Source organism: Aquarana catesbeiana, linkage group LG07, assembly GCF_042186555.1.
Source record: "Aquarana catesbeiana isolate 2022-GZ linkage group LG07, ASM4218655v1, whole genome shotgun sequence".
NCBI classification, from domain to species: Eukaryota; Metazoa; Chordata; class Amphibia; order Anura; family Ranidae; genus Aquarana; species Aquarana catesbeiana.
The window spans coordinates 266,051,395-266,078,652 of NC_133330.1; positions in this window are offsets into that span (position 1 = coordinate 266,051,395).

The window sequence follows — 27,258 nt, forward strand, 5'->3', positions numbered from 1 at the left end:
CACAGGATCAATATTTGGGGATGTGTGAACATTTTTTTTGATAAATTCTGTGTGGTACCGTTGGGTACCATCTACTATTATGGGTGATTTCCAATGTTCTTTTTTGAGATCATTACCAGAACATACAAAAAACAGTTTGTATGCTCTAATTAATAGAGATACTAGAGACTTTTTGAAAGTTAGGTACTCTAGGACCCCCACCTTTTATGACTTCCTGAAAACTCATAAAAATATGAAGGCACCTCTATTCAGACCAATTGTTTCAGGTATATAAAGTTTTACTCATACAGCAAGCAAACTTTTTGATGACTATTTATGCACCTATATGGAGGGCTCACCTTCATATTTGAAGGATACAATTCACTTACTAAAGAGGAGTTCCACCCAGGGGGGCCGTCAAAAAAAAAAAAAATTAAAAGTCAGCAGCTACAAATACTGCAGCTGCTGACTTTTAATTGGACACTTACCTGTCCCTGGGTCCAGCGATGCGGGGGATCGAAGCCCCGCTCGTCCCCCCCCCCTCCGCTCGTCGGCGCCGGCATTTCAACTGTGGGTGCCGGGCTGTGGCTTCACAGCCTGGCACCCACTGCGCATGCGCGAGCGGCGCAGCGCGCCGTGATTGGCCGCTCAATCACCTGGGACCTGTATTGGGTCCCAGATGATTGACAGGAGGGAGGGAGCAGAGCGGAGCCCTTCTTGTGCCTGGGGGGAAGTGATGTCACCAGCCCAGGCAAAGGAACAGGCAGACTACGAGGGACCACCTAGCAACAGGCATTTAGAGGTAAGTGAAAAAAAAAAAATATCCAAATGTTTTTTTGTTTTGTTTTTTAGAATTTTTACAGGTATTTTTGTTTTTTGGGTGGAACCCCACTTAATGATTTTGAACAATTTACATGCAGATGAGGAGACAATTTTGGTCTCAGTTGATGTGGAGGCACTATATTCTAACAATCATCATTCAAATGTAATCAACATGGTGCTGAATGCTGAGTCCAACTGAGTCCAAAGCAATTTTGTTGTTGAACTCTTGGAGTTTATTCTAATACACAATGTTTTTATGCTTGATGGCTCCCACTACCTCCAGGTACAGGGTGTGGCAGTGGGGATATGTGCCCCGTCGTACGCAAACCTGTACTTGGGGGGTGGGAGTAGTCCATCTTCTCTTCTGAGCATTTGTCCATGTACCTCTGCCATATTTCTCTCGGGTACATAAATTACATTTTGATCTTTTGGGGTAGGTCCTGAAGCCCTGCTATTTGAATGTGTGGAGACAATGAATACTAGTGACTTCAATTTAACCTTTACTTTAAAATGGAATTTTCAGTCACTACTCTTTTTGGACCTAATCATTTTCAAAGATGCTAGTGGGGTTATCTCCACTGGCCTCTATCATATATCCACTGCAGGATGCCTTGTTGTATAGTCATAGTGCACATCCTCATCTTGTCATTACATAGATCCCTACAGATCAGTACTTTAGAGTCAGGAAAAATTGTACAGATGACTCCTGATTTTCCAGCAAGGAAATACAGGGATCGATTCCTGAGGTGAGGACTTAGTTAAAAAATCCCTTGTGGGTGCCTATTACAGGGCAAAAAGCAGACCACGAGACATCCTTTGATTTCAGGGCGAGAAAAATTAAGAATTTAGGAAAATCCATCCTACTGTATCATTAAGTATAATCAACAAATTGATTTGATTTGAGATATGGTAAAGAAACTATTGCACAGAACAGATAAGTATAATTTTTTTTTTATTATTACAACCTTTAGAATTGCCTTAAGACCTACTTGCACCTAACTTAAGCAAGCATTTCCACCAGTGTTGATAGCATTACTGACACATGGAGCAAATTCAAGTAATTCTTACTACCACTAGATTAAGAACATGTCACCAATGCAGTTACAAATTATATGATCTATTACCCCAGAAAATGATTATTACTGTCTTCTAAGATTCAGCTCCCACTGACTCTAATTGTGTTAGGATTCAGCATCTAAACTTTCTTAAATTTGTAAACTCACCTTAAATCCGAACCCCTCATTGCTACCTAATACATAGCCTGAAAGGCCTGCCACTGTTTTACTGCAACCTTAAAACCTTTCCTATATTCTTCTACTCTCAGGACATGAGAAGTGGAAAGTATCCCAGGAAATTTTTAGGAATATTGACAACTATGAATTTACTTTCCAAAGTTACCACTTGTAGCATGGAAATCCATGTTAATAATACATGGAAAAAGTGTAAAACTCTCACTAGCTATTAAATATAAAAAATAATCACTTCAAGTATAATAGTAGAAGGAAGGCCCAAAGGTCCCAAGGTCATTAAATTTCTTATTTCAGCAAAACATAACGTAGGCCCCTACAAAGAAAGAAAAATAACCCAAGATATTTTTAAATCCTATTTCAAAGTATTTTATTGGTTTTCAGACAGAAAAATACAGTGTAACATGAATATCCACTAATGAATCACTATGTCTGGTACACATGAACAATACATTCAACTTAGACAGTGACCGGCTGATCGCTATGCATAATGGGAACGAATCGTCTCCCGACACCCTCCTTGGGTTCTAGCTGTGTCGAGAGAAGTGAGGTCACTCCATCCCCTTCTGTGATAGCTTGTGCACCAGAGGCCTCTATCAAACCAATAATGAGACTGTAGATCTCTCATGAGTGCTCTGTATAACAGAACCTCCAGCACCTCCATGGGGGCCGGATTTGAGCCTGGTTAACAATTGCACTAGCCTACCAGGCTACAAGGTGTGATCCAGGAAGAAAGATTATAGTGTAGAGTACACTATAGGAGTAGTTAGAAGAATAGAGGGGAAGAAGAAGGAGAAAGTAAAGCGTTGCCAACCACAGAGAAGTTAAAGTTAGTCTATAAGTGATTGTCGATGCCGGGTATCAAGGAAATTCCCACATATTGAGCCCACGGTTCCCAGATTGCCTCAAACTGTTTGGACGTATCTAGAAGCACACTGATTAGCCTTTCTTGGGCCATTATCCAATAAATTTTCTTTTTTGTGGCGTTAATAGATACTTTTGGTTGTTTCCATGCTTTGGCAATTGAAATTTTCGTCCCTGTCAGGATAAAGCGGATCAATGTGCGTGACAGTTTGGGGATGTTTGGTACGTAGCCGTTCAGAAGGGCTATGGATGGGTTTTGGGTCACCGGACATTTTGTGACTTTACGTATGATGTGGAACATATTCCAATATCCTCTGATTTTTGGGCATTCCCACCATGTATGTATCATTGTCCCCAGGCTGTGACATCATCTGAAGCATAGCGGTGAGGTGGCAGGAAATATGGCAGCTAGTCTGGAGGGCACTAGGTACCATCTTGTGAAAAGTTTTATATTGGCTTCTAAGAGTGAGGTGTTGTACATACCTTTAAGAGATCTAGAAAACGACTCATGCCAATCCTTTAGGTCTCGTTCCTCCTCAAGGTCCCTGTCCCATGCTGTCATATATGGTAGTTTGTCAGCGTTTTTGGCTAGTGACGTGTAGATTACCGATATTCCTCCCCTCTGTTCCATTTGATAAAACCTGAACCTCTCTGAAGTAGGGAGATCCAGTTTATCTTCAAAGTGCTTCAGGGGTAGGGATCCAGTTGCAGAGTAAAAATGCCCTATGCGGTACACTCCCTTATCCAGCCACCATTTAAATGCAGAAATGTCCATACCTGGTTGGAAATGAGGGTTATGGAAGATATGTGCTAGCGGTTGGAGCTCAGAGACCAGGGAGGGAAGCCCCCTCATGCTATCCCATAACTTAAAAGAATGAGAGAGAGTGGGGGAAAGAATCTGGGGTCTATTTTTTGGGGGACACTAAAGTAGAAAGTCCAGCGCGTGGTTCAGGATTGCATGTCTCTCTATGGTTACCCAATCTGGTTTTTCAACCCTGAGGTAGATGGTAGATAGCTGGGCCAGCCTTGCCGCTTGGTAATACCATAGTAAGTTTGGGAGGCCTAGACCTCCTTGTGTAGTCAAATTATATAAGATCCGTTGAGTAAATTGAGGTCCTTTATTATCCCAGATGAACCAGTAATTATGCCCTGAAATGATTTGAGATGATCTGTTTTGATCGCGAATGGTAGCGGAAAAGGTAGAGCAACCTTGGCAAGAGGGTCATCTTCACCGAGTTTACTCTGCCCACCCAGGATAACTTGTGTTGGGACCAGTTCATAAGGTCAGACTCTAATTTGTGGAAAGTGGGGGGAAATTGGCCTGGTATAATTGTTCTATTTAGGGTGTGAGGTTGAGTCCTAGGTATCTTATGGAAGATTCCCCCCATTCGAACTTAAAGGTGCTTTTCAAGTATGTAACTCTAGTGGGTGGTAAGGATACATTGAGTGCTTGTGATTTTGTCATATTGACCTGAAGGCCTGACACTGAGGCAAAGGTATCTAGTAAAGAACATAAAGAGGGTAAAGATGAGTCAGGGGAAGTTAGGAAAAGTAATAGGTCATCGGCGAATAAGGCGCATTTGTGGGAGGAAGAGCCACAATCCACTCCCCTGACATCCGGGTTTGAGCGTATCGCTATCGCTAGAGATTCAATTACTAGGGCAAATATCAGGGGAGAGAGTGGGTACCCCTGTCTAGTTCCTTTGGCTATTGAAATTGGGTCTGCATAATATCCCTGTAGTCTCACTGTTGCTTCTGGAGAGGAATAGAGAGCCTTCAGTATTCCCAAGAAGTTTTTCCCGAAGCCCCATCTTTGGAGGACTAAGAATAGGTATGGCCAGGAGACCAAATCGAAGGCCTTCTGGAGGTCTAAAGAGAGAAGCATTCCTTCCTGTTTGGGACCCCCTTCCCATCCTGATTGTAATATAGAAATTATGTCTACTGCTCTCCGCACCTGGTCAGGGCCTTATCGTCCCGGTATGAAACCCACCTGGTCTTTGTGAATATATTGATTTATGAATAATGCTAAGCGGTTTGCCATGACTTTGGTCAAAATATTTAAATCTTTGTTGATCAATGAAATAGGTCTATAGTTCCCCACTACCCCTGCGTCTTTGTCAGGTTTAGGAATTACAGTAATATATGCAGAATTAAGAGTGTTTCCGAGCGGCTTCCCGTCCCTCTTTGCATTAAAGAACCTGGTCAGGTACGGTGTTAGGGTTTCTGCAAAAGTTTTATAGTAAGGCACTGAGAAACCATCTGGGCCTGGAGCAAAGCCCCCTCAGATTTTTGATTACCTCCCTGACCTTCTCAGTTGTTATGGGTGATTCAATTACCGCTATATGTTCATCCGTCAAGGGTGGAAGGGTAATGCCATCAAGGAATGATTGCATCTGTGATAGGTTTGCATCTCCAGTTGTTTTATATAAGTCAGTATAGTATTCCTGAAAGGATTTTAGAATACGTTGTGGGTTTAGCGTAAAGTTGCCGTCTGCTTGTCTAATCTTCGGAAGTGAGTATGACTTATGTTTTGGCGTAAGTTTAGTAGCTAGCATTGTGCCTATTTTGTCCTTTTTAAGGTAGAACTTAGCTCCCACCCACCTAATATGTTTGTCAGCTCTCGCTGTCAGTGCTAAGTTTAGGGCTAGTCTCGCCGTATCAAGAGATGATGTAGGACACTCATGGGGTCTGTTTTGTGTTTTTTGCAGAGGTCCTCATAGTCCTGTTCCAGCCTTGCTAGACCCCCCCGTCTTTCCTTTTTAGTTGTGAAGCGATTTGTATTAATTTGCCCCTAATAGTGGCTGTATGTGCCGCCCATAGCGTTTCCGCCATAATCTCTACAGTATCGTTAAGCTTGAAGTATTCTTGTAGAGTCTGTAATAGTTGTGTCACTCTGATGGGATCACTAAGGATGGATTCATTAAGTCTCCAATTTGACTTGTTTTGACTATATGAGTCCCTGCGGAGTGACAGAGACACCATAGAATGGTCGGACAAGGCTGCATCTATAATAGATGATTTGGTGGTCAATGGAATATGTTGAGTAGAGAGGAGGATATGGTCTATCCTTGCATATGTTTGGTGAGGGGAGGGGTAGTGGGTAAAATCTTGTGTGGAGAGGTTCAGTTCCTTCCAAATGTCTGCTAACCCTTGCTGGAAAATCAGTTTTGCTATCTTGACGCTGCCTTTGAGGGGTCTAATAGGTTTCAATTTAAGAGGATTAGATTTATCTATGCCTATATCAAAGGCCATGTTAGAGTCTCCGCCTATGATTGTGGTTCCCTCGATCAGGGGTTTCACGACTTGAAACATCTGTTGAAAGAATTTGTACCTGTCCTCTGTTGGGGGCATAGTAGGAGACAAAGTTATATTTGTGTTCGACCAGAATACCCTTGACAAGAAGAAACCTTCCCTCCGGGTCTCTGTGCTCCAGCTGGGTTGTGAATTTGCAATGCTTGGAAAACAAGATTGCCACCCCCCTAGTCTTGTCTTCCACACTTGCTAGGTAAAATTGTGGGAAGTGGGCATGAAGGAATGAGGGAGTGTACCGCCCCGGGAAGTGAGTTTCCTGCAAGAGGACCATGTCAGCATGATGAGATCTATATGCTTGGAATGCCTTCCTCCTTTTCATGGGAGAATCTAACCCTTGTGCATTGTGGGAAATTATGCGAAGGGGAGGTGAAACTACTTTACTAGATGCCATGGAACAGAGAGGTAAAACAGCCCAACAACCCAACGTCACCTACCTTATCCCGGATCAGAAACTGGGAGAGGAAGTGCAGTGGAGGAGACTTTATGGAGACATCGCCATTGCCGCTGTTTGATACCTTCTCTAGGTTGGCTAGAAAGAGGAAAAGAATAGAAAAAGAGAGAAACAGATATAGTAACATTGTAGATTTACAGCCATGGAATGGCCATGAATGGAAGGAGGGGGAGGGCTCCCCTCCTGCGTTCAAAACAAACAGTTTACTATAGCCCTATAGTGGGGCTAATTTCCCATCACTCGGGCATGGAAAAACCATATCCGAATGATAGGGGGAGGCGCTAGGCAACTGCCCCGGCACCAAACAACTCCACCGAGAACCGTTAAAGAACTGATAAACAAATTTTTCAACAGTAAACAGAACCAACGTGGGCCTTGTGAGGCTTCATGGGCACTAAAAAGCCCAGTGAGCCTCTGAGTGACAGAATGTCGCTGGGGTGATAGTAAGGGAGGTTATATGCAAACATCCTGAAGCAGCAAAGTTCACATGAACACTTCCTTAAAAAAAAAAAAGTGTGTAGAAAAAGATGTTGAGGTTCTGTCTCGCTGAGTGGAGACCCAAAGCTGACCTTATGGTTAGGTCAGAACCATTGAATTCAAAGTCCCCGTTATTTTATGTAGCCTCAGGGAGGTAAATTGTCCTTTGCTTTCTTGGTCTTGGTCTTATCCCATAGGGGTGATGTGGGGATTGTCGGCGTAGGGCGCTTGACGGATCCTTGTTGTGGGTTGGAAGTGTCCATTGAGTAGTCTTGAGTGATGATTCTAAGGTCTAGTAGCATTCGCTCGCCTTCTGCGAAGCTGGAGAAGGAGTTTTGTTTGCCTCTGTAAGTGAACTTCAGAGCGAAGGGAAAGGCCCACCTGTACTTGATGTCCTTCTTGGTAAGAGCTAGAAGAAGGGGTTTCAGGGACCATCTTTTTTGAATTGTAAAGGGGGAAATGCCAGCAAATATTTAAATGCTGTGTCTCTGGAATTTAAGCTGAGTTTGCTGTCTAGACTTTTTCATTACTTCTTCTTTAATGGAATAGAAGTGGGGCTTGACCACAATGTTCCCAGGCGATCCATCTTTCCGGGGTGGGCCTAGGGATCTATGTGCCCTGTCCAATTCGAGCTTGTGCTCTGGTACGGCTGGGATAAGGTACTTTATGACTTACTGGACTGTGGTAAGGATATCCGCAATGGTTTCTGGGAAACCCCTTATTCTAAAATTCTCCCTTCTCAATCTATTTTCAAGATCATCGATCCTCGCCTGTGTCGTGTCAAGTTGTTCCTGTAGGACGTGATTGTGATCAGTGTTCTGATTGGCTCTTGAGATGGTAACATCTAATTTGTGCTGGATCGTTTCTATTCTTGTCCCCAAGTTTTGAAAATCCGATCAAATGTCCCCAGTAATCTTGTCTGCAGTCTGTGTCAGACCTCTGTCGAGCAGCTATGAAAACTTTACAAAAAGGCCAGCTACAGTTAGTGGCATGTCCTGAGCAGAGCCTCCAGAGGCTGTGGGGATGCTTGGCTGTTCTGGGGTTAATGCCATAGGAGAAAGTCCATAGGGTCCCAGGGACCTTTCCAGTAGTGAGACAGTGGATGCTGGGGAAGGAGTTTGGCTGCAGGGGAAGGAGCTAGAAGCTTGGGGTGGATAGGAGAGGGTTTCAGGAGCCAGCACTTGCCTGTTTTCCTTCCGTTCTCCAGCGATTCTGTCTCGTGGCTGAGACGCGGCTGCCATCTTGGATTTCCCTTGCTGCTCCCCGCTCTCAAACTGTGGCCCCAGGTTCCTCCTGGCTGTCACCCCTGACATGTGCCGTGCTCGGGGGTCTCCGGCGCAATGCGGCCGTTTTTGGGTGGCTTGTTGGGCTGGTTCTGCCGCTATGTGAGCTGTATAGCCGGGGCATGCGCCTGATATTTTTAAATCCTTACTCACAGTGGAAGCCTGGTAGGTAGGTCATTGAGTTTATTGCTATGTATGTAGCTACAGTCATAACCTACAAAAGTTGCATCAGGCAGAATAATGCTATCAATAAGTTGCTAATATACACAACAACTCCCAAGTCCAGTTCTTTCTCTAAAAACAAATAACATTATAGGTAACGAATAAGAAAATGATGACATATGGAAGTATGATAAACTCTATTATATGAAAACTGCTATCTCTCAAATGTAAATGTAAATCACCTACTGCATTCTCATTCTAGGATTTCAATCTAAACCTATTTTTATGTATTTACAAATGTAAATCTAATTGCAGTCATATGTTGACATGGTTCCTAGAATCCGGTAATGCAGAACAAATATCAATTCACTGTTTTGAGTTCTTTGTAGTAAGTATATTTAGTTCTCCAGTACCAGGTGCAGCATATAAATTGCATCAGAAACTATGTGGCCGTATGTGTACCATAGCAGATCACAGGTGACTGCAACCCACAATGCTTGCCTGTGATTGCTGATCATTTAAAGGGACCACTTTCTAGTCTACTCATTGCCTGTGATAAAATGTAGTTTGCTATTTTGTCTTGATCACTTGCCACCAGATCCGACCTTTCATCCAGCATGTATGCTCATATTTTATTACCTGATTGGGCTGATTGGGTACATAAGACCTCAGGGCATTCAAAAATGAAAAACAACACATAAGGTGTCCTGGCACAAAGGCAGATAATACTTCAGCAGTGGTCAATATATTTATATTTAGACTTATTTTCTGCTGTCCTGTGTTTTGTATTTATTGGGGTGCATGAGCTTCGTAAGGGAACTATGAATACCCCAGTATTTGCGGTGGCTTCTGAAGCAAGTAGGGGAGTCCATCCATGAATTTGATTGCTATCAGCAATCCCATAAAGGGGAGCACAGGAATTGATGAAGTGGAGAAGGAATCTGCAAGGGAAGTTCTTTGGGACATCAGAATCAGGATAAGGAACCACACAAAACACCCACAACCTTTGATCATTGAATAGATCTTTATTCACATGCATAAAATTGTCTAGAGAACTGGAGACCATAATACAATAATGTCCCATAGCAAGCATTCAAAGTGTTATGAAGAGGCCATACATTTTTGAGATGTAATCCCACTAGCATCCAATTACACATTTAGTACGATTTTAGTACAACTGTTGTGAGAACATAAACCTTATTATCTTGATTGATTACATACAAGCTTAAACTTTGATACACTTGCCGATGTCTCAAGTACATGGATGCCCAGGAAGCAACCCTGGGAACCTCTAGTATGTAAATTGCAACGTTTTGGAAACTTTTGCATCGAAGAAGGCCCACAGCACAATTCAACAGTGCCATAGGTGCCTAAACAAACCATTGAGAGGCATCTAACATTAAACAGTGAGATGCGATGCTATTGCTGAATCCTGGAAATCACATATTGTAGGTGACTCTACAATTCAGATGCTCTAAGGGCACCATGCAGCAACATCATTTTAATCAAGCTAGACTGCACTTTGTGGTTCTAAGTCTGCCTTTAAATGCTTTTTACTGCCTGTTATCTATTGTGATAATACATTTTGGTGAGTGACTGTCAAAAGCAGAGCAGCATTAGGACTCCAACTAGAGCCTTTTTGTGAGTATCCTGAGCAGAGATAGCAGAGAGACAAATCTGTTAGTTAAAAGCTTCATGTGGGTTGAATTCTCTATTTGTCATGTAAATGGCAATCATTTGTAAATAGATACAAAAAAACTGTGAGTAGCTGCCATTTTATATGTACTTTGTCTACTAATCCTTGCAGAACTATTAATTGTAGTTTTTGCCCTTTCGGCAACTTACTTTGCTAGTCCAATGTGTCCCCTTTCAAGGAAAATCTGACAATTTGTTGCAACCTAAAACTGTAGGTCTTTAATGGAGATCTAACAGTTAATGTAAACCTAACCCAACTTAATCCAAAAGCAAAAAAATGTAAACTATTGTAGCTTAGTATTTCTTAGGTGTGGTGGCTGCATTTGTTTCCTTGTTCATGGTGAGAACATTTTCTGCAGGTACAAAAAAATAGGCTTTTTGACTTAAAACCCTTTTCTTGGAGCACAGTACAGGACACAGGATAAGTATGCCAGAAAATTGGGATGCCCAAAAGTAGTCCAACTGATGGGTGACCAACAGAGCCAACACAACTCTTTCACAGCATATTTAAGTATACCATCAATTGAAGATTGAGTACAGCCGAACTAACATGAGAGGCATTGGACAGCTGACAATACTGAAGCCAGTGGAGGGCATAGCCCTGTAGGTAAAGAGTAATAGATTATAATGAGGGGCATATAAAATGATGAGATTCAACTAGCCTGCATCATCCCTATAAGAGAATTTTTAAAGAATGTGCAAGCAAGATACACACAGCGATATTGCTATCCTAATGAAAAAAAATATATGTATGAAATACATGAGAATACTGTATATGCGTATGTATCCTACCTGCACTTAATGATAACAGATAATTGTTGAGAAGATGATAAAAAGCACTGTATAGCTGATGTCACACTGAAAGATAATAAAGGCATGACAGACAGTCACGTATGTGTATATATATATTTGCTGTGTGCATATTAAAGGCCCGGGCTGGGTATCAAGCCACAGGCGTGCATGATCTCCTATAATTAAGAGATCCATAGGAGCCGGTAAGCGGCAGTTTGTGTGGTGGTGGAAGGCAGACCTTTTTATTTTATCACCATTCCTGGGTGTTCAGTGTGGTATCTGCACAGTGGAGAACAACTATCAAATTTGAATGGACTATTTATTATACACTATGTGATTAGCTTTTCACTTTATTGTTTGACTGTAAGGTTTTAGTACCATATTTGTCACAATTTATTTACAGCGCGACTTGATATTTAGAAATTGTCTCACAGAGGAGTCGCAGCAGTTCACACTCACCATTTTTTAATTTAATTATCTATTTGGTGTAATTTATTGTTCCAGGATAGCGCAGTACTTACTTACTATATGTATATATATATCTATAGATATAGATATATATATCTATATCTATAGATATATATATCTATATATCTATAGATATATACACACACACACACAAAGGTGTTTCAGTATGATTTTATAATGTTAGGGGATTACAATGATTGTTCATAACCCAGCCTCTACCTTGTTTAGCTATTGTTAACAAACCCATATAGGATTAATAGGGCAGGTTAAAGGTGATCTAAATTCACATTGCAGGTGACATGTAACATTCAATTAATTCAAATTGATGGGCATAAACTAAGATATTGAGTGACAAAAACAACTAATAACACAATATGATAATGCATTTAAATAACCAAAGATGGAACTAAGGTGCATCTACTGGCACATATCAAGATTGTGCACCAGATGTGCGGGTGCAAATACTGAATAAATATAAAAAAATTGTGACATAACAAAAAATCAAAGTAACAAAAGTCCATAAATAAATTGTGAAGACAAAAAGTCAATCCATAAGTGAGGAAATTGAATACATATTAAAATGAAACATCGGAAGATCCAATAGTGAAGGCAAGTCCACAGTGATATATAGCGAGGTTCCACACTGAAGTGATAGGTGCAATATATGAATCTCCTCCACCACTGAAAAATACTGCTGCTTACCAGAAAACGATGGTCCCTTATTACAGGGGACCACACTGGGCAGATGGCTGTAACCCCAGCCCGGGATCTCCCTGGCAAACCCTGGACTCCAAAGCGCCAGCGGAAGTAGTCAGCAGAAGAATCGATATTCTGGCAGTATTTACACCAAAAAAACAAGAAAACTCCACATAGTGTAAATCCTTATACATTTATTCAAGGTAAAAAGACAACTGGTAACTTACAGAGCAATGGATAAAAAATGCGCATAGGTATAAGAAAGCGAGCCGGCCGGCTTCCACAAAGCCCGTATGCTTTCGGGCCTGCACCCAGTGGGACATTGCTTTTCTCTAAACTTACGTTAAGAAACACATGGTACCCCGCAGTCTAAGGTGGGATGTTGGCCCCCAGAAAGGAGAAGTTGATTTGGAGGGCTGGTACAGGCATTTTAATGAAGCTGGGATCAGCCTTCTCAAATTTCTACTTAAAAGAAAAGCCAGTAAGCTGGCTAGGTTGGATGATGAGATTAAGCTAATTAAGGACAAGCTTATCCCCTTTAAACCAGGAGAGGAATATCTGGATAGATCTAACAATCTACTTAAATTGCTAGAAAAAGAAGAAAAGGAACAAAAAATTAAGAAAAAGAAGAAATTTAATAGGGATTTGGCTGATTATGAATCACATACAGTTTTTGAATGGCAAAAGAAATTACTGGCCGAACAGGCCAGTGATGCCATCCAACCAATGGATACCATCTCACAGGTGGCAAATCAGCCTGTGATCCCTTTACAGGGTATCCCTGTTGGCACCACTACCTCTGGTGCAGCGCCGCCTCAGCGAGTTCGCTCTACTGCTGCGGCGGCACAATCTCAGTCACAGAGGATGAGCGGTAGGCCTCCTCCTTTTCCTAATCCTAATTATGATAACTACACTAAAGGTGGTAAACGCCCTCATGTGTGACCCCAATCCCCACAGGCTTACAGATATGGTCCGCAACATCATGGCCCTCAGGGCCCCCCACGGGGTCATGGAAGGGGTTGGATGCAGGGATCCCCGTACTCCTTTCGTGGGCTGGGCCCCACACCCAACTACACTAACGGTTATTCCAATAGGGGCCACTCTAATAATGATCATTTCGATTATCGTATGTCTGCCTCACCTCACTCTTGGGGCCCTGGGTATACTCACCCTAATACGTACAGCGAACAACATGTGGTGCACTATGAGGGTGATTACGATACTGGATTTAATGTCCCTGTTCAGAATAGCTTTGCACCTCTTAGGGACACATTGGGTCCTGAAGAGGATGTCTACCAACCGCCCCCTATTTTGGGGGATGCTGTTGGCGCCTCTGGGGGCAAATATAAATCCAACCACGCTGGTTATAATGAGACAGGTACTGCTGACCAATATGCACAGCAGAATTGGGGTTTTCCCAGACCCAGCCAGGGAACAAAAAGGGTGGTCGAACTAAGAGAGGAACTAAAGGGGGGAGGCGCATTAAGTCCAAAAAGACCCAGGACGTAGATGGCACGGGCATTTTTAATCTGAGTTCACAAGTCCTGACTGAATCAGAAATTAGAGTCCTCGATAAGGGTTTGAAATTTGCACCACCTCTCAATATCAGTAAATTCCATACATATATGGACATTCATAAATATGTCCGTAAACTCAACATACAGAGATATATGGCCTCAAATCCATATAACCCTCCAAGGACGTCTTCTTGTGATTTCCAACATTCAGGCCTATCTGATGCATCCCTGTTTAACCCCCTCGGCCACTTACCCCCTTCATTGAAAGTCTTCAGGGACTTGGCCCTAAAGGACTTGGAAGATATGGAGATCAAATTTGTTAAAAGTAAAATGGACATTGAATTGGGAATTGATTCCTTATGTACAAATAAAAATGTGGTTATCCGCCCTGCGGATAAAGGGGGTGGATAAAGCTGACTATATGCATGAAATGTACCGGATTTTGGGAGACAGTACCACCTATACCCGTTTGCCTTCCAATCCCAACGATAATTATAAGAAAGAATAAGAGGGTTTAGTCACTAGGGGCTTTAGCTCCAACATCCTTAAAAGAAAAAGCATTTCTGGTGCCTAAAGTGCCAACCTTCCTCGTGAGCAAATTGATTTCATTATGGTTTTGTTAGCGTATGCAGCTACTCATAATTTCTTTTGGTTCGATGGCCATTATTACCATCAAGACAAGGGGGTAGCCATGGGGGCGAAGTATGCCCCCAGCTTGGCTAACTTGTTTATGGCCAAGTGGGAGGAGGATGTTGTCTATGCCCAGCCGAGGCCTCAGATGACCCTGTGGGTTCGATACATAGACGACATCCTCCTCCTGTGGGACGGCAGCGATTCTGATTTATCCGAATATATGAGTTTTCTCAATAGCAATGATAGAGGCATCCGTCTTAATTATGAGGCCAGTTTAGAACAGATTCATTTTTTGGACCTTACGATCTATATACGCAATAATGAATTTGTAACATCTACATTTTTTAAACCAACCGATAGAAATTAATTCCCAACAACAGCTGCCATCATTCTTCGTGGCTTAGGTCCGTACCTAGGAGTCAGTTCCTTAGACTAAAACGGAACTGTACGGATGTTGACACTTTTCAAACCCAGGCACAGGTCCTAGCCCAGAGGTTTGTAGCCAAGGGATATGCTCCTGACTTTGTGGCTAGTACTTTAGATCAGGTTAGGAATGTGGATCGTAACGATTTACTTATTACGCGGGCTGAGGGTCCAGCCGATGCCTCTTACCGTTGCCCTTTCATTACTAATTTTTCCTGTCAACACTCTAGGGTGAAACACATCATTAATAAGCATTGGCACATTCTTAAAAACAATAGGGTGCTGAAATCCATCCTTCCTGACAAGCCGCAGGTGGTTTTCAGGGGTGCACTGTCTCTCAAAGACAAACTGGCACCTAACATTTTGAATCCCCCTATTGCTAGATCTGGCTTCTTCTCTGAATTAACAGGGTAATACCAATGTAGGAGATGCCAGGTCTTTTCAATCAATGGTTGTAGAACTAGAAGAACTGTCAGTTTTTTTTCTACTTGTACATCCAAACCATACACCATAGAGCCCTTTATCACTTGCTCCACATCGGGGGTCATGTACATGCTGCAGTGCCCGTGTGGTCTGCAGTATGTGGGCCGGACCAAGCGACCCTTGTTAGTAAGGTTAAATGAGCACATCAACAACATATGTAGAGGGTTTACCAAACACTCCGTCTCCAAGCACTATCTCACTACCCATAAGAGAGACCCTTCTGGCACTATTTTTTTGGGGATCGACAAATTTAGGCCCCACTGGAGGGGTAGCGGGTTGGTCAGAAGCATCTCTAGGCTGGAGATGGCTTGGGTCCATAAGATTAAATGTTACACACCTTTTGGCCTCAATATCGAAGTTGATGTTAACTCCGATAATGACAATTCATAGTGATTTTGTTTATTTTTTTATTCATCTTTATATTTTTGACACATTTGAATCAGTGGAATTTTTGCCCATCTATTGAGACGCCAGTTGGCGCTCATACTGGGCAATTTTCTTGATGTCAGCATATTTATATAATTTTATGTTTATTTATCTTTCTGAGTGATCTTGGAGGAATGGCGGGGCGCCTTCCCATCAATAGGGATGCCAGTATGCAATTTATTTTATTCTTTATTTTTTTACATTTAACTGTTATCCTCATTTAATAGACTTTGCGAGCCTTTCTTCACACCCCATGCTCTGTGGTATTTGAATTGCCACCTTTTGCATGTGTGGCCTTTTGGGCTCGTTTTGGTGGTTTTAGCTTTTAGCCTATTGGACACGGTATAGTGCCACTAGGTAATTTTATTTGGTTATTGGATCATTATTTATATTAATATAATTTTCCCATTTTGCATTAGATGTTTAGTAAACTTTTTTCGAACCTTTGTTGTTTAGTTTTTTAATGTATTTAATAAATTCATTTGCCTTCACCGGAGATCCATTTTATATGTGTTTTTAGATGGCTTGACGGGTTTGCCCTTAGTTCTTTCCCTTGAGTGGGATGGCGCCCTGTGATTCTTGCCTCGTGATCCTGATCGAGGCGGGGTTGTTAGTCAGTTATTAAAGCGGTGCGTCAGGACGCCGCCCGTATCCCGTGACCACGTCCGCTAGTGACGAAACAACGTAGGTAGGAGGAGCTACGTTCTGACGTCACCGCTGCAGTCCTGGAAGCATACAGGCTTTGTGGAAGCCGGCCGTCTCGCTTTCTTATACCTATGCGCATTTTTTATCCATTGCTCTGTAAGTTACCACTTGTCTTTTTACCTTGAATAAATGTATAAGGATTTACACTATGTGGAGTTTTTTTGTTTTTTTGGTGAAAATACTGCCACAATATCGATTCTTCTGCTGACTATTTCCGCTGACGCTTTGGAGTCCAGGGCTTGCCAGGGAGATCCCGGGCTGGGGTTACAGCCATCTGCCCAGTGTGGTCCCCTGTAATAAGGGACCATCGTTTTCTGGTAAGCGGCAGTATTTTTCAGTGGTGGAGGAGATTCATATATTGCACCTATCACTTCAGTATGGAACCTCACTATATATCACTGTGGACTTGCCTTCACTATTGGATCTTCTGATGTTTCATTTTAATATGGATTAATTTTCCTCACTTATGGATTGACTTTTTGTCTTCACAATTTATTTATGGACTTTTGTTACTTTGATTTTTTGTTATGTCACAATTTTTTTATATTTATTTAGTATTTGCACCCGCACATCTGGTGCACAATCTTGATATGTGCCAGTAGATGCACCTTAGTTCCATCTTTGGTTATTTAATTGCATTATCAATTTGTGTTATGAGTTGTTTTTGTCACTCATTATCTTAGTTTATGCCCATCAATTTGCATTACTCACTGATTAGCGCGACTTCTTGCTCTTTTTATATCTGTTTGGTGTAGTATAACACTTTTTAGTCGCAGCTTCTTTTGTTTTTATTTATAGCGCAGTATCCATATATTAACATTCAATTAATGTCAAATCACACAGCTATGGTTGAACTATATATATATATATATATATATATATATATATATATATATTATAATTAGCCTATATAGGTAGCTGGCTAAACAGTTAGTAAATCATATGATTTAGCCTGAATATTAATGAAGTGTCTCAATAATTTTAATCCTCAATAGAGGCGGGGGTTAGCAATCAGGGTAAAACAATTTTGGGTTCATGCACGCATATGTTTATAATCTGGGCTTTTTTTCTCAGAGAATAGGTGCAGGAATTCAACCATGCCCGCCACACACACATACCTGCCAAATGGCATCAAATAGTAGCTCTTCCCTCTACATACAACCCCCTTCCTCCACTGCCCTCATCTCCCCCCCTTCCTTAAAAGCTCCACCATCTGTCATATTTCTTACCTTTGTTGCAATATTAAGCTAAAACACCTATCAGGCTGTAGTACCTCCCAGCATACTATACTATACTATACTACAGTCACTTGCAAGGGAGATCATGCAGTAGGAGCATCAACAACTGGTCACTAGGGAAAAAATGGAGACCACAGAGGGTGCAGCCTACCATGCACCCTCTCCTGCCCATGACTGCACTGAACCCTGGTTATTCTGTATCTCCCTTTTCCCTGTCTGTCACTCAGTGGGATCTGCGCAGGAGATATGAGCTGTGGTGGGAGATACTGGGAAATAAGCTATCACTTCTAAATGCAGAAGCTGGACTTCAGTGTTAGCAAGTGATAGTGGTGAGCAGGGAGCAGAAGACCTGAGCCAGAGGTGGTGGAACTGAGTTCCCCCTAGTTCCTGCTGAAAAAAAGCCCTGTTTATAATGCTTTTAACCATATAACAATAGAATGAATGGAAAAGCAATAATAGACCATCAAGGATTCAGCATGTAGTAACTGCCATTGTAAAGCAGCATAGATCAGTTATATCTGGTAAGTAGAAGGCAGCCGCATGGAGACACATCCTGGCATCCAAACCCTCAGGTGGATGTCAGCCATGTCTCAAAGTCATGCCTGATATAGTTGTCTCCCTCCAATGGCACGCACAGACCATAATTATCAGCTGTGCCTGAGATGAAGAGGGAGATCAGGAGCGTATCCACTGCAAGATTCCTGAGCCCTGCGTGCATGCCCCTGTCCTGACCGTGCATGCGCAGAATCAGCGTGACGGAACAACGATGTGCACTCAAGGCCCACCGACACACACGCCTCATCGGCGGACAGTGCATGCCTGCCGGAGCAGCAAGATGGCAGCCAGCCGCGGTACACGTGGCTATAGCCACCATAAGAAAGCCGCCATGGATTACCAAATCCGGGCGGCTTGGTGTGCCGGGTAGTGTAGCAATCAGCCCCTCAGATATCGGCTGACATGTAATGAATGTTTCAAGAAATTATGAATGTACAACAAGTGCTATGGGGAAGCACAGCGGGGGATATGGATTGACGTGGCCCCCTGGTGGCCAAAGCTGAAAATACAAATAACAGGCAGATTACTGGGAACACAGAAAACCGATAAAAGACATTATATATATGTTATAAAGAAATTGTGTATACATAAGGTGAAACCAACCCATGTATATAATCGAATACATACAATAAATAATCAAAGAAATCAAAGGAGTATCAAAACTATATAAATGTGATACAGTGTTATAGGTGAGGGGGGGAAACTACATAGAGCCAATAATAAGGATTAATAGGCTATCTGTACACAGAGGAGATCATCAGAGAGTGTTTGTTGTTATTTCATTTCTCCATACCTCCGGAAGAGAAGCCTTCCAAAAAGGGCTTGAAACAGATAGCCTCATTGAGACCAGGAGGCAAGGTAGCATTTGAATTGTGTGTCCAGCCCAGCTCCATTTGGAGGAGGGTTTTGTTCCAATCCCCTCCTCTGGAGCTGGGATGGATACGATCTAATATGAGGAACTTAATTTTAGGAAATTTGCCTCCCTGTACAATTTAAGTATGTCGGCCAAGGGGCAGTTCGGGATTGCTCGTTTGCATGCTTTTTATGTGCCTATAAGCACGTTTCCAAAATTCCAGTTTGGTCTTACCAATATAAAAACAGCCGCAGTCACAATGTAGCATATAAATGACCCCAATGGTTCTGCAGTTAGCAAAATGTCTCGGACGGAATATTTGACCTTTGGGGAGGATGGGGTTTTGTTTAAAGACGTCACCAAAACATGCGCTTCCCTTTCTTTAATTCAGGGTATGCTCTGTGTGCAGTCCACCTATTGACAGGGTGCCGTGAATGGGATTTCCTCTTCCAGTGGCACAGCTATTAAAGCTAGCGAGACTTCAGAGTGTTTCCTAGCATCCTGGTCCTCCCCATGTGACCATGTGACGTCACATGGGGAGTAAACTTTGGCAATCATACTGCATCCTAGAGCGGCAATCAGCTGCAGCAGGACTGCAAGGCACACATATACCCAGAATGGCTATATAAAAACAAAGCACGAAAATTATGTAAAACAAGTCAAAAAGTCAAACTGCGCATGCACGAGATTATGGCGAAGAGAAACATGAGAAATTACATTTTAAGCGGACTCACAGTAAAACAGTAATAAAGATGGTGCTGTAATAAAGATGGCGCCGCCTTATCCTGAAAGACAACATTTTTCAAAGTTTGAAAAAAAAGTAAGTAATAGGCAATTGTGGCTGGATTAGACTATGTAATGCTTGCTAAAAAGTAATTAGAACAAAATAGATCAAAAGCACCATAGGGACTGCAGAATTTACTTCCACTTTAACCACTTAAGCCCCAGAAGATCTGGCTGGCAAAAGACCAGAGCACTTTTTGCGATTCAGCACTGCATCGCTTTAACTGTCAATTGCACGGTCGTGCGACGCGACTCCCAAACAAAATTTACGTCCTTTTTTTCCCCACAAATAGAGCTCTCTTTTGGTGGTATTTGATCACCTCTGCGGTTTTTATTTTTTGTGCTATAAACAAAAAAAGAGTGACAATTTTGAAAAAAAAGCAATATTATTTACTTTTTGCTATAATAAACATCCCCTAAAAATATATAAAAAAACATTTTTTTCCTCAGTTTAGGCCAATACGTATTCTTCTACATATTTTTGGGAAAAAAAATCGCAATAAGAATTTATTGATTGGTTTGCGCAAAAGTTATAGCATCTACAAAATAGGGGATAGTTTATGGCATTTTTATTAAGCATTTTTTTTTACTAGTAATGGCGGCGATCTGCGATTTATATCATGACTGCGACATTATGGCGGACACATCGGACAATTTTGACACATTTTGGGATCATTGTCATTTTTACAGCGATCAGTGCAAATAAATTGCACTGATTACTGTAAAAATGACACTGACAGTGAAGGGGTTAACCACTAGGGGGCTAGGGAAGGGTTAAGTGTGTCCTAGGGAGTGTTTCTAACTGTGGGGGGGAGGGGCTGTGTGTGACACATCACTGATCATAGCTCCCGATCACAGGGAGCTATGATCAGTGACAGTGTCACTAGGCAGAATGGGGAGATGCTTGTTTACATTAGCATCTCCCCATTCTTCCTCTCCATGAGACGATCGCGGGTATCCCCGTGGAGATCGAATCCACGGGGCCGTTGGCGCGCATGCGATGGCACAGCGGCAAATTCAAAGGGATGTACAGGTACGCCCATTTGCCTGTCCTTGCCATTCTGCCGACGTACATCGGCATGCGCCGGTCGTAATGTGATTAAAGCCAAAATTTTACTCGTAATAGTACTGCAGGCCAAATTCTGATCCAGACCAGACTGGAGAGCTTCCTGAGATGGAATTTCAGTGTCCTGCACCAAGAGAAATATGTTTGTTTTCCAAGTAAGATGGTAGACTTTGTAAGAAGTTAAGTTTTTAGCTTTCAAGCGCTTAGGGATGGTCATTAAACCATCCGATCAGGGGGGTAATATTGTTATTTTGACACATGATCAATATGCAGGGATGTGTGAAAATTTTTCAAAAAATTCTGTGTGGTACCATTGGGTACCATCTAATATTATGGGTGATTTCCAATGTTCTTTTTTTAAATCATTACTAGAGCATATGAAGAACAGTTTGTATGCTCTAATCAATAGAGATACTAGAGACTTTTTGAAAGCTAAACATTCTAGGACTCCCACCTTTTATGCCCCCCCAAAAACTCATAAAAATATGAAGGTGCCTCCAGGCAGACCAATCTGTTTAGGTATACAAAGGTTGACTCATACAGCAAGCAAACTTTTTGATGACTATTTATGCACCTATGTGTAGAGATTACAATTCACTTACTAATGATTTTGAACAATTTACATGCAGGAGACAATTTCGGATTCAATTGATGTGGAGGCACTATATTCCAACATCCCTCATTCAAATGTAATCAACACGGTGATGTATTTTTTGAAGGAAAGAAGTGCTGAGTCTGCACATTATAGCAATTTTGTTGTTGAACTCTTGGAGTTTATTCTAACACACAACTTTTTTTATGCTTGATGGCTCCCACTACCTCCAGGTACAGGGTGTGGCAATGGGGATAATATGTGCCCTGTCTTACGCCAATCTGTTCTTTGGGGGGGTGGGAGTGGTCCATCTTCTCTTCTGAGCATTTGTCTATGTACCTCCGCCATATTTCTCTCTGGCAGAGGTACATAAATTACATTTTGATCTTTGTGGTCGGTCCTGAAGCCCTGCTATTTGAGTGTGTGGAGACAATGAATACTAGTGACTTCAATTTACCCTTTACTTTGAATTGGAATTTTCAGTCACTACTCCTTTTGGACCTAATCATTTTCAAAGATGCTAGTGGGGTTATCTCCACTGGCCTCTATTAGATATCCAATGCAGGATGCCTTATTGTATAATCATAGTGCACGTCCTCGTCTTGTCATCAGAGAGATCCCCACAGGTCAGTACTTTAGAGTCAGGAAGAATTGTACAGATGGCTCCTGATTTTCCAGCAAGGAAATACAGGGATCGATTCCTGAGGTGAGGACATAGTCAAAAAATCCCTCAAGGGTGCCTATTTCAGGGCAAAAAGCAGACCACAAGACATGCTTTCATTTCAGGGCAAGAAAAATGAAGAATTTAGGAAAATCCATCCTATCATTCAAGTATAATCAACAAATTGATTTGATTTGAGTTGTGATAAAGAAAGTATTGCACAGAACAGATAAGTATAACATTTTTTTTTAAATTACAGCCTTTAGAATCACCTTAAGACCTACCTGCAGCCTAACTTACGCACACATTTGCACCAGTGTTGATAGCATTACTGACACATGGAGCAAATTCAAGTAATTCTTACTACCACTAGATTAAGAACATGTCACCATTACAGTTACAAATTATATTATCTATTACCCCAGAAAATGATTATTACTGTCTTCCAAGATTCAGCTCCCACTGATTCTAATTGTGTTAGGATTCAGCATCTAAACTTTCTTGAATTTGTAAACTCACCTTAAATTCAAACCCCTCATTGCTACCTAATACATAGCCTGAAAGGCCTGCCACTGTTTTACTGCAACCTTAAAACCTTTCCTATATTCTTCTACTCTCAGGACATGAGAAGTGGAAAGTATCCCAGGAAATCTTCAGGAATATTGGCAACTATGAATTTACTTTCCAAAGTTACCACTTGTAGCATGGAAATCCATGTTAATAATACATGGAAAAAGTGTAATGCCCCGTACACACGGTCGGATTTTCCGACGGAAAATGTGTGATAGGACCTTGTTGTCGGAAATTCCGACCGTGTGTGGGCTCCATCACACATTTTCCATCGGAATTTCTGACACACAAAGTTTGAGAGCTTGCTATAAGATTTTCTGACAACAAAATCTGTTGTTGGAAATTCCGATCGTGTGTGCACAAATCCATCGCACAAAGTGCCACGCATGCTCAGAATAAATTAAGAGGCGAAAGCTATTGGCTACTGCCCCGTTTATATTCCCGACGTACGTGTTTTACGTCACCGCATTCAGATTGATCGGATTTTCCGACAACTTTGTGTGACCGTGTGTATGCAAGACAAGTTTGAGCCAACATCCGTCGGAAAAAATCCATGGATTTTGTTGTCGGAATGTCCGATCAATGTCCGACCAGGTGTACGGGGCATTAAACTCTCACTAGCTATTAAATATCATAAGTATTCACTTCAAGTGGAATGGGGGGAACGAAGGCCCAAGGTCCCAATGTCATTAAATTTCTTATTTCAGCAAAACATACTGTAGGCCCCTACAAAAGCAGAAAAATAACCCAAGATATTTTTAAATCCTTAATCACAGTGGAAGCCTGGTAGGTAGGAAATTGAGTTTATTGCTATGTATGTAGCTACAGTCATAACCTACAAAAGTTGCATCAGGCAGAATAATGCTATCAATAAGTTGATAATATACACAACACCGCCCAAGTCCAGTCCTTTCTCTAAAAACAAATAACATTATAGGTAAAGAATAAGAAAATGATGACAGATGGAAGTATGATAAACTCTATTATATGAAAACTGCTATCTCTCAAATGTAAATTACCTACTGCATTCTAGGATTTTTATCTAAACCTATTTTTATGTATTTACAAATGTAAATTTCATTGCAGTCATATGTTGGCATGGTTCCTAGAATTCAGTAATGCAGAACAAATATCAATTCACTGTTTTGAGTTCTTTGTAGTAAGTATATTTAGTTCTCCAGTATCAAGTGCAGCATATGAATTGCATCAGAAACTATGTGGCCGTATGTGTACTATAGCAGATCACAGGTGACTGCAACCCACAATGCTTGCCTGTGATTGCTGATCATTTATAGGGACCACTTTATGGTCTACTCACTGCCTGTGATAAAATGTAGTTTGCTATCTTGTCTTGATCACTTGCCACCAGATCCGACCTTTCATCCAGCATGTATGTTCATATTTTATTACCTGATTAGGCTGAAAATGTATATCACTAAGATATGATAATCCAGTACATAAGAACTAAGGGCATTCAAATATGAAAAACAACACATAAGGTGTCCTGGCACAAAGTCAGATAATACTGTAGCAGTGGTCAATATGTTTATGTTCAGACTTATTTTCTGCTGTCCTGTGTTTTGTATTTATTGGGGTGCATGAGCTTTGTAAGGGAACTATGAATACCCCAGTGTTTACGGTGTCCATCCATGAATTTGATTGCTATCAGCAATCCCATAAAGGGGGAGCACAGGAATTGATGAAGTGGAGAAGGAATCTGCAAGGGATGTTCTTTGGGACATCAGAATCAGGATAAGGAACCACACAAAACACCCACAACCTTTGATCATTGAATAGATCTTTATTCACATGCATAAAATTATCTAGAGAACTGGAGACCATAATACAATAATGTCCCATAACAAGCATTCAAAGTGTTATGAAGAGGCCAAACATTTTTGAGATGTAGTATCCAATTACACATTTAGTACGATTTTAGTACAACTGTTGTGAAAACATAAACCTTATTACCTTGATTGATTACATACAAGCTTATTATCTGATACATTTGCCAAAGTCTCAAGTACATCGATACCCAGGAAGCAACCCTGGGAACCTGCAGTATGTAAATTGCAACGTTTGGAAACTTTTGCATTGAAGAAGGCCCACAGCACAATTCAACAATGCCATAGGTGCCTACATCACCCCCCTAAGAGGCATCTAACATTAAACAGTGAGGACTCCAACTAGAGCCTTTATGCGAGTATCCTGAGCAGAGTGCAGAAAGACTAGTTCTTAGTGAAAAGCATCATGTGGATTGGATTCTTTATTTGTCATGTAGATTGCAATCATTTGTAAATAGATTAAAAAAAAAAAAAAAAAACGTGAGTAGCTGCCATTTTATATGTACTTTGTCTACTAATCCTTGCAGAACTATTAATTATAGTTTTTGCCTCATCAGAAACCTACTTTGCTAGTCCAATGTGTCCCCCTTCAAGAAAAGTCTGACAACTTTTGTTGGAACTTAAGACTGTAGGCCTTTAATGGAGATCTAACAGTTCATGTTAACCTAGCCCAATTTAAACCTTATCCAAAAACACAAAAATGTAAACTATTGTAGCTTAGCATTAGATGTGGTGGCTGCATTAGTTTCCTTGTTCATGGTAAGAACATTTTCTGCAGGTACAAAAAAATAGGCTTTTTGACCTAAAAGTCTTTTCTTGGAGTACATTACGGGACACAGGATAAGTATTCCAGGAAATTGGGATGTCCAAAAGTAGTCCAAGTGACGGGTGGGCAACAGAGCAAACACGGGCTAAATGAAACTACAAAAGCCAACAAGGAAACTAAGGTGGCTCAACAGCCAGGTTGAGATGAAAGAAAGAATCACCTTGAGAAGAAAAGGCCCTGGGCCTCAAAACAACTTTGTCCACGTGCAGCACAAGAAGGTGTTCTTTAAAGTTTTAGTCCAGCAACTCAGAAACTTGCCATGCAGAAGGTAAGCTTGCGAGTAAGAACAGACAGAGGAATATCCTTGATACTTTCAAAGGGTGGTCTTTGAAGAACCAACAGGACCAGGGTGAAATCCCACTGGGTCACTGGGGAACATACAGTCTCTAAAAAAAGAACCATTAAAGTGGTTGTAAACTCTCCCACACACCTTTATTGTATTGTAATCCTCATAAAAAAACACTAATGATTGCTGCTTGTAACTGTCTTCCTTGTTTTGTTGTAATCCATCCCGTTTTGTTTAATGATGTCAACGAAACATGCGCTTCCCTTTCCTTGATTCACGGCACGCTCTGTGTGCAGTCCGCCCATTGACAGGGTGCCGTGAATGGGATTTCCTCTCCCAGTGGCACGGCTATTAAAGCTGGCGAGACTGCAGAGTGTTTCCTAGCATCCTGATCCTCCCCATGTGACCATGTGACGTCACATGGGGAATAAATCTTGGCAATCGTACTGCATCCTAGAGCGGCGATCAGCTGCAGCAGGACTGGAAGGCACACATATACTCAGAATGGCTATATAAATATGAAGCATGAAAACAATGTAAAACAGGTCGCCTATGAGTGCAGGCTCTCGGTTGCCGCAGTAATGTCGAGTCACGCATGCGCAATATTATGGCGAAGGGAAACATGAAAGGGCGGAAATTATATTCTAAGCGGACTCAGAAAGCAGTACTGAAGATGGCGTCGCCTTATCCTGAAAGACAACATTTTTCAAAGTTTGAAAAAAAAAAAGTAAGTAATAGGCGATTGTTGCTGTATTAGACTATGTAATGCTTGCTAAAGTAATTAGAAGGAAATAGATCAAAAGCACCATAGGGACTACAGAGTTTACTTTTGCTTTAAAGCCAAGATTTTACCCGTAATAGTACTGGAGGCCAAATTCTGATCCAGAGCAGACTGGAGAGCTTGCTGAGATGGGATTTCAGTGTCCTGCACCAAGAGAAATATGTTTGTTTTCCAAGTGAGATGGTAGACTTTGTGAGAAGTTGAGTTCCTAGCTTGCAAGAGCTTAGGGATGACCAAATGTGATAGGCCCCTTTCCCTATAGATATGGGCCTTAACAGAGTAATTGTTAAAGCTAACAACTGAGAAGTAGAGTAGTAAGCCAGCCTATGGGAGAGAAGATGATCTGATAAGACGGAGAGTGTTCGAGGGGCCTGACAAGGTCTGAGTACCACATCCAAATAAGCCAGTGCAATAAGAATCACCAAATTGCCATCCATTTCAATCCTGTGGAGTAGGCAAAGAAAAGCTTCAGAGGAGAAAAAGCATAGATCAGGTTGAGCTAATCACATATATTCCCTGCAGCATCTTCGGCGAAGGTTGCGGATGCTCTAGGAGGATCTCTAGATCTCAAAACAAACCTAGGATCCTTAAAGGGATCCCTAGATCTTGAGACAAATCTGTTCAGTTTGCTACTGGCATTCCCTGCCTTACCTCTGGGTGAAGAGGCCACTCTCCGGAGTCTAGATGACAACTGAGTAAGTCCAACTGCCAATTTTTCAACCCTAGGATGTGCATAGCGGTGTCAGAAACCACGAATCAGACTGAGAT